The following is an 8,705-nucleotide window of genomic DNA, read 5'->3' as shown; positions in this document are numbered from 1 at the left end:
TATGTGTCTTGTGTGTGGGGTATGCTCTGGGGGAATCACTAAGTATTAGCTTACAGTTTGTAGATTTGTTTCAGGTACATATGAGCCCAAAGGCAAGGGCAAGGCTTGATGGCGCGGCGTGCACACTCTCACCGACATTTTATGGGATACTCTGATGTTTTTAAATAAAGATGTAATGAATGTAGATTTGAAAACAATTGTGTTGGGATTTCATGGTTTATGGAAATGTGTTTGATTTTTTAAAATGAAAATTTTTCTTTTGAAAAATTGGGTTGTTACAAGTTTATATTAGAGCATTAGTTTGAGGGATTCGGGCACACTCTCAGTTGTGTCAGGACTCAAACTAAGGAAATGGTCAAAAAAATTATGTTTAAAAAATAAATGAATAAATAAATAAAAGCTTTTAATGAAAGGAAAAGATGAGAGTGCAACGCGCGTGATCAGCCAAGCCAAGTAAGTAGTTCCCCAATGTGTTAGCCATGTTATACTGATATTTAAGGTTTGATGATCGTATGGAATTTGCTATGTGTATGCTTTTGAAATTGTATATGGTTAGGAGCTTATAGTCTTAGAATGATTGATTTGGCCTTATTTCCTGTTCCACGTTTGGTTGTGGTCCTAGGGTAGAATCTTTTATTCGAAAGTCTATTGGATCTTTTTTCTGTGTATAATTTGCATGCATAAAAGCAACCTGTTATGATTGGTCTAATTGATGTGAGTAGAGCAAATCTTATGACAGCCTGGGATTTGAGATATGCGATAGTCTGTGGGATATGGCTTATATTAGGACGAATTATAGTTATCAGGTAGATCTTTGGGGAAAGGTATAGGTAGGTGTGGAAGGTAGTAGTGGGCTCGTACTACTGAAAGCACATGACCTGTACCCAAACCAATGTTATACCTGGGAGCTCTAAGGTATTGCAGTACAGTATGGTGGTGACACGACATGGGACTGGGGGATCTGGATTCGAGGATGGATCAGGCGACACTACTGATGTCATTGATGAGAGGCTGCAAGAGCTTATTGCAGCCGAGGTTACGAAGGGGAATCCTTGAAGCTACCCCAATCATCTTTTGGATGATCAAGGAGGGTATAATGAAGATTATGGAGGAAAGGGTCAGGGCATTCAGAGCCGAGATTGTTGCAGGCCAGGTTAGGGCCTGAACTCCCTCATTCTGGGAGTTCAAGGCATGCGGGGCGCCGGAGTTTTTCGGGGTCAGGGACCCTATTGTTAGCCGACGATGGGTAGCGGATATCAAGAATGCCCAACGTACGAGTTCTTTCCCGGATGCGGCAAAGGTGGGATTTGCTTCTTGCATTCTGAGAGACAGGGCCCGAGATTGGTGGGGCAAGGTTACTAGCCAGGTGGGAGCAGCCGGTGTGGTTGAGATGACATGGGCCGAGTTTGTTTGGCGATTTGATTTGGAGTTTGCACCAACCATTGAGGTGCAATGGCTTGTGAGAAAATTTAATGACCTTCAACATACCACCGAGATTGTGGCGGAGATCACCACCAAGTTTCGGGAATGAGCTTTGTTGATCCCACAGTATGCTACCGATGAGGACACGGTATCATGCCATGTTGAGGGATGATATGGGAGTTTGTGAGCTTCACAGGGTGCAAAACCCTAAATAAGATGGTGGAGAAGGCCCGTGAGTAGGAGATGGGGTTAGACTTTCATACCAAGCGGAAGCCTGAGCAAGCATAGACATCAGTGGGTTAGGCTAAAAAGCCTAAGACCTCAGATTCATCTAGTAGAGGCCAGCAGGGCCGGGGCCGGTGCGCCAAGTGCGGTAAGCTGCACGGTGGAGCTTGTCGGATAATAGGCTCGGGATGCTACGTATGTGGCCAGCAGGTCCACTTGAGCAGGGATTACTGCAAGAAGGGCTTGATTTGTTTTCATTGCAACCGGACCAGCCATAAGTGGCTCGATTGTCTGAGGTCACAAGTAGGGGGAGGAGCAGTGGCGGTGCTCGTGCCCGCCATGATGAGGATCACTGATGGCCACCCTGCTAAGGCGGATGCTCTAGCGGTGAAGAGTCGCGCCTTTCATCTAACTACCAAGGAGGCTCAGGCAGCGCCAGACGTTGTGGCTGGTACGTATTTATGATTCTCTACTCTATGTTTATATGTACATTGTGTTTGTATCAGGACCTTTTTGGTCAATGGTATGTCGGCTCATGTTTTGTTTGATTCGGGTGTTACCCAATCGTTCGTGTCTCTTGCGCTTAGCAAGAAGTTCCGAGATGCGTCGGGAACTTTGGATTCCCCACCTGAGGTAGAGATTGCAGATGATCGCACTTTGAGTGCTGCGGGGGTGTATCGGGACTATGTCTTGAATGTGCTTGGCGAGAGGTTCCGCATTGATCTAGTCCCGATACCATTGTGAGGGTCAAAGGTGATTATCAGGATGGACTGGTTGGGGGCTAATGGGGCCATGATTGATTGCGAGTGAGGGTTCGAACCCCAAGAGGGGGGAACTGGTTATACATGGTGAGAGGGCCTCGCAGGGGCCAACTCTCTGTTCAGCTGCGAGGGCTAGGAGATTTCTGCAGCATGGATGTAAGGGATTTCTGTCTTATATCTCAGATACAAGGGTTGAGACCACGATGGATGTGGGCAGTGTGTCAGTAGTACAGGAATTTCGGGATGTCTTTCTCGAAGAGTTACCAGGAGTGCCTCCAGAGAGGAAGGTGGACTTTCGCATTGATTTGGTGCCAGGCGCCGCCCCAATAGCAAAGGAACCATTCCGGTTAGCACCACCCAAGATGCAGGAGTTATCTATGCAGCTTCAGGAGCTGTTAGACCGAGGGTTCATCTGTTCGAGCAGTTCCCTATGGGGAGCACCAATCTTATTTGTGAAAAAGAAGGATGGATCACATAGGATGTGCATTGACTATCGAGAGCTGAGCAAACTAACGGTGAAGAACCATTATCCGTTACCAAGGATCGACGATTTGTTCGATCAGCTACAGGTTGCCTCTTGGTTTTCGAAGATTGATCTTCGGTCAGGGTACCATTAGATGAGGATTCAGGATGAGGATATACCGAATACAACTTTCAGGACTCGGTATGGGCATTATGAGTTTGTGGTGATGTCATTTGGGCTCACCAATGCCCCAACAACGTTCATGGATCTCATAAATAGGGTATGTTGACCGATGCTGGATCGGTCGGTGATCGTTTTTATTGATGGTATCCTAGTCTATTCTAAGACTAGGGAGCAACATGAGCAACATTTGAGGGAGGTATTGGAGACCCTGAGGGCGGATAGGCTATATGCCAAGTTCTCCAAGTATGAGTTTTGGCTGTAAGAGGTACAGTTTTTGAGGCATATCATCAACCAGGAGGGCATTTTGGTTGATCCAACCAAGATTGAGGTAGTGATGCGGTAGGAAGTACCGAAGAACGCGTCTGAGATCTGTAGCTTCTTGGGTTTAGCGGGTTATTATCAGAGATTTACCCAGGATTTCTCCAAGATTTTTGTACCCTTGACTCGCTTGACCAAGAAGAATGTGACATTTCGGTGGGGCATGGATCAGCAGTTGGAATTTGAGACCCTGAGATGGAGGTTATGCGCGGCTCCAATCCTAGTACTACCCGAGGGGTTAGACAATTTGGTGGTGTACTGTGAGGCATCGATTTTAGGATTAGGCATGGTACTGATGCAGAGCGGGCACGTGATAGCTTATGCCTCGAGGCAATTGAATCCTCATGAAGTAAATTACCCCACTCACGACCTGAAACTTGGGGAAGTGGTGTTTGCCCTCAAGATTTGGAGGCATTACTTGTATGTAGTGCGGTGCACCATCTATACTGATTACAAGAGTTTAAAGTATTTGATGGATTGGCAGAACCTCAACATGCGGCAGAGGAGGTGGTTGGATGTGCTGAAGGATTATGATTGTGGTGGATGATGCTTTAAGTGGCAAGATGATGGGGTCCCCGATTAGGAACATTTGTATGTGGATGACAGTGATCTCTCCATTGTTGGATATGATCAAGGAGGCCTAGGTCGATGGAGTAAAGAATGAGAATTGGAAGATAGAGAGGATTCGGGGACAATATCCTTTGTTTGTTAAGGATAGTCGTGGTCTTTTGACACAGTGTGGTCGGGTGTGGGTACCGGTGATTGGGGGAGTGAGACAGAGGATATTAGAGGAGACACACAAGTCCAAGTTCTCTATACAGCCAGGGGCTACGAAATTGTATAGAGACTTGAGACTGAGTTATTGGTGGCCCTGAATGAAGCGGGAGATCGCCTAGTTCGTGGAGCGGTGCTTGACCTGCAGGAAGGTCAAGGCCAAACATCAACGACCTCATGGAAAGGTTCAGCCGCTACCCATTCCTATGTGGAAATTGGAAGAGATCACTATGGACTTCATCACGAAGTTACCGAGGATGACGAGGGGTGTAGACGCCATATGGGTGATCGTAGACAGATTGAGGAAGAGTGCTCACTTCATTCCGATTTCTGAGAGTATATCCATGGAGAAGTTGGTGGACATTTATGTATGAGAGGTGGTGGCCAGACACGGGGTGCCAGTGTCGGTAGTCTCTAACAAGGATTTTCGGTTTATTTCCAGGTTCAGGAAGAAGTTCCACGAGGAACTAGGCACTCAACTACATTTTAGCATGATGTACCACCCCCAAACTAAGGGCCAGAGTGAGAGGACGATACAAACACTGGATAATATGCTTCGAGCATGCGTGTTAGATTTTGGAGGGATTTAGGACACATACCTCCCATTGGTAGAGTTTTCGTACGATAACAGTTATCATGTCAGTATCGACCGAGCTCCATTCGAGATGTTATATGGTCGGAGGTGCAGGACTCCGTTTTGTTAGGACGTGGTTGGGAATCGGGTCACGGGGAGCACTGAGGTAGTGCTCAAGATTACCAGGCTGATTCAGCAGGTACGTGACCGGTTGCGGGTCGCGCAGAGCCGTCAGAAAAGTTATGCTAACCGGCAGCGATAATATCATGAGTTCCAGGTGGGGGACTTTGTGTTACTGAAAGTGTCGCCCTGGAAGGGGATCATTAGGTTTTGGAAGAGCGGAAATCTAGGGCCTTGATACATAGGCACGTTCAGGATTACAACCCGAGTGGGCAAGGTGACATATCGCTTAGATCTGCCGGAGGAGCTTACCCGGATTCACAACACCTTCCACATGTCTCAGCTTCAAAAGTGTGTTACTGACGAGTTCACGGTCATTTCATTGGACAATATTTAGGTAGATGGGAGCCTGAACTACATCGAGAGGCCGGTTTCCATCTTAGATAGGAAGACAAAGGGTCTTCGGAACAAGGAGGTGAAGCTTGTAAAGGTGCAATGGCAGCACCAAAGGGGCTCCAAATGGACATGGGAGCAGGAGGAGGAAATGCAGGAGCATTATCCAGATATATTCACAGCTACAGACTTCAAGGACGAAGTCTATTTCAAGTGGGGGAGAGTTGTAACACTCAAAATCAGTTACTACCTTGAAACCCTTGAGAATTTTAAAATTTTATAATAAGTTGATATGGGCATATTTAGTTATAAAATTCATGCATTATCTTAATATTTTATGTTGTTTTTGTCTCATTTAATGAACAAAAGGTGCTTAATTAGTTTAGAATTTCATTTTTCAGCAACAATGACATGCTCGGGTGAAAAAGGAAGCAGAACTAGCGATTGGAAGCTTGGATCTTGGATTTTGAAGAAAGAATGATGTTGTTGGACAGCTTGACCCCTCGTAAGTGTTTTAGCCATATCTCATGAACCATAACTCCGATTGACAAGATTCAAAATGTTATGAAAACTAGACACAATTTCGGACGACTTTCATGTTTTGAGAAAATGTTGATTCCAAATGTACTCGGCGATTAGGCCATCAACTCGCCGAGTTGGTCAAAAGTTTCGCGATTCTTGACTTTGCCTTGCCGTACATGGGATTTTAAGTGATGGACTCGCTGAGTAGGTCACTTACTCGCCGAGTAGCCCCTATTTTCATAAAATATATATAGAAACACTTCTCATTCAAACCCTAACGAATGGGGGAAGTTTAGGACGATTTTTGGAGGCCAGAAGGGTTCTTAGAAGCTGTGGTTTTCGAGATTTCAACCTAGATATCAATTTGGAAGAAGATCAAAGGCATTAACACATTACTTTTATCTTAATCTTTTACATAAACCATGTTTCAATCATTAGATTATGTTTTTAGTTTGTTATTTTCTGTAGATATGAGCTAAAAACTCATAACTTCTGTTTAGGTAGATGAATTTGTGAACATGGATTGATTATTTGATTAGGATTAATTTTAATTGGTGATTATGTTTTATTAAGCTTGTTAAATAACCTTATGTGTTAACAATAACTATTCTTCTGTTAATAAATCAGTAATTAAGTTGTATGAACATCTCTTAGTTGCTAATTTCATATGATTTACGTGACCACATAGTTGTATGTCTAGGAATAAAGAATGTGAAACTAGAATTAACTTGAAGATAGGTAAAATAATGTGTGAGCTTGTGTGATACACCATCAACAAGAGGTTAATTGAATCACCAATTTGATTAGCTAATTACAAGTCTTTCTAAACCCAAATCAACAAACTAGGAAATTCATTAATTTAGACAACTGGCCATTGCTTGAATTAATATGTTTTCTAAGGATTAGCTATAGCGAATATGAATCTAATCACTTTAGTCGGTAACCAATGAAGAATTAATCCGATATATTTACCATTAAATCATCCATGGGAACAAATGATTCGAACCTAAACAAAAGGCCTTTTTAATCATTGAATTTAGTTGATCTTTGTTTTCTTAGCTATTAGTTGCTTAGTTTGCGTGTTAGTAAAATATTTAAGTTTCTAGTCTTGAAAAACTAGAGAAAACTCTTTTTTTACTTGTTTTATTTAGATAATATTAACATTTATTTTAATTGTTTACCGTTCCCTGTGTTCGATACCCTAATTGCTTGAACTATATTACTAATCGATAGATACACTGCCTTTCGTGTGTTTATTTTGTGTCTAAGTTAGTAGGATTAAAACTAGTTTGTTTCACACACATCATAAGTCCCTTAAGTACGTTGGGCGTACTCATGGGTATGCTTAGCCTACTATGTATAATTGGTCGCGGAGGGACAGCACGTACGCCGGGCGTACCAAAAGTATGTTGGGTATACGTGATGGACGTCTAAAACCCTAATTTCCAGAATTGAGGCCTATTTGCACGTCCTTAAGCCTCTTGGACCTAACCCTAGACAACCTCCCCAGTCTTATTTCTCCCTTCTACTCCAGAGAGAGTTTGTGAGATCATTTTTTAGCTTAGAGGGAGCTTTTGTGGCCATTTTATTCTTTATATCTAGTTAATTTTCTAGTTTTGTCCCTTTTGTTGGTTTTGGACCTCCTCTTGTGAGTTGAGAACCTCCAAAGGCTGGAAATGTTAGATTTGAGGTCCTTTGGTCCATTCATAACATAAAAATGAAGTCTTGATGGGTGTTTTTGTCACACCCCCGAACCGAACGGCGGAAACGTCCGAGGGATCTTGTGACTCAAATTGAATACCATCACAATGAATATACATGAATCATAACACAAATCATCACCATGCATTGGAATATTACAACTGATATTGTTTACATTCAGTACATTGTTTTTAACATTACAATTCCATAACATAGATTGTCTGATAGATAATTTAAGCAAAACACCATGACATTTCCTGATACTTATTCTTCGGCTTACCTGTTACCTAAGAATACAAGTTATTTTGGAAAAACGTCAGCATATGAAATGTTGGTGAGTTCATAAGTAATGTTATGGAAAAATGATTTTTGTGAAGTTTGAAAAACCCAGAAAATCCGATATTTTCTGAAAAGAGTATTTGTTTATAAAAAGTGTGAAGATCCGTAAATATGTTTGTCGATTTTGAAAACATGTATAATTGTTGAACTTTGTATACATCACGTAGGTGAAAATGTTGAACTTTCCGGGAAAACCCGATGTTTTCCCAATACGCAAATTACATGACTTGTTTATTGTTATACCGATACGACGAATGTTTTTGATTACCCAGGTGACATTGGATTAACTAGGGTTTGTGAGTTGTTACAATCACGCATTAATGAAAATGTCTAGTTTATAACTACATGTTACGAACAATCCTTAAGGCGTCGTCCGTACTACTCACATAATCCAACCACCCTGACTTCTCTTGATTAACGCCACGAATCTGTTTACTTGAATTCTCATAAGCCGGTCAACCGAGGAGAAAGGAGGGTACGAGGCCCCCTTTATTTCCATAAGTTATTCAAGGCTATCGTGAATGCGAAAGGCACTTGGCCCAACTCGCATTTGACTTCTCGACCTCACTAGCAGTACTAATGGACCATTAGGGCCCAATAGCACAATAGAGCTATTGAAAGTCCTTTTACATGGAATTGGGTCATAGGAGGCCCATTAACATGTAAGCGCGTTCCCTTCGGGCCCAAAGATCAGGTTATTGGGCTAGCAAGGCCCAACAAGCATGATTTGAAACTTTCAAGCCCAAAGTTTGAATGTTGACTCATCATAGTTATCGCGTGTTTATTGAAATACTTTGGTTTATTGATTTTTGTTTTGTTATTGATTCGAGACCGAATCAATTCGTTTTGTAACGATATTTATTGTTGATAGTGTATTTGTTTTTCCGTTTCGTCAGTAGTCGTGGATCAT

Source organism: Lactuca saligna, chromosome 4, assembly GCF_052625555.1.
Source record: "Lactuca saligna cultivar CGN05327 chromosome 4, ASM5262555v1, whole genome shotgun sequence".
NCBI lineage: Eukaryota > Viridiplantae > Streptophyta > Magnoliopsida > Asterales > Asteraceae > Lactuca > Lactuca saligna.
The sequence above is the reverse complement of the archived record's forward strand: the minus strand, read 5'-3'. Positions refer to the sequence as shown.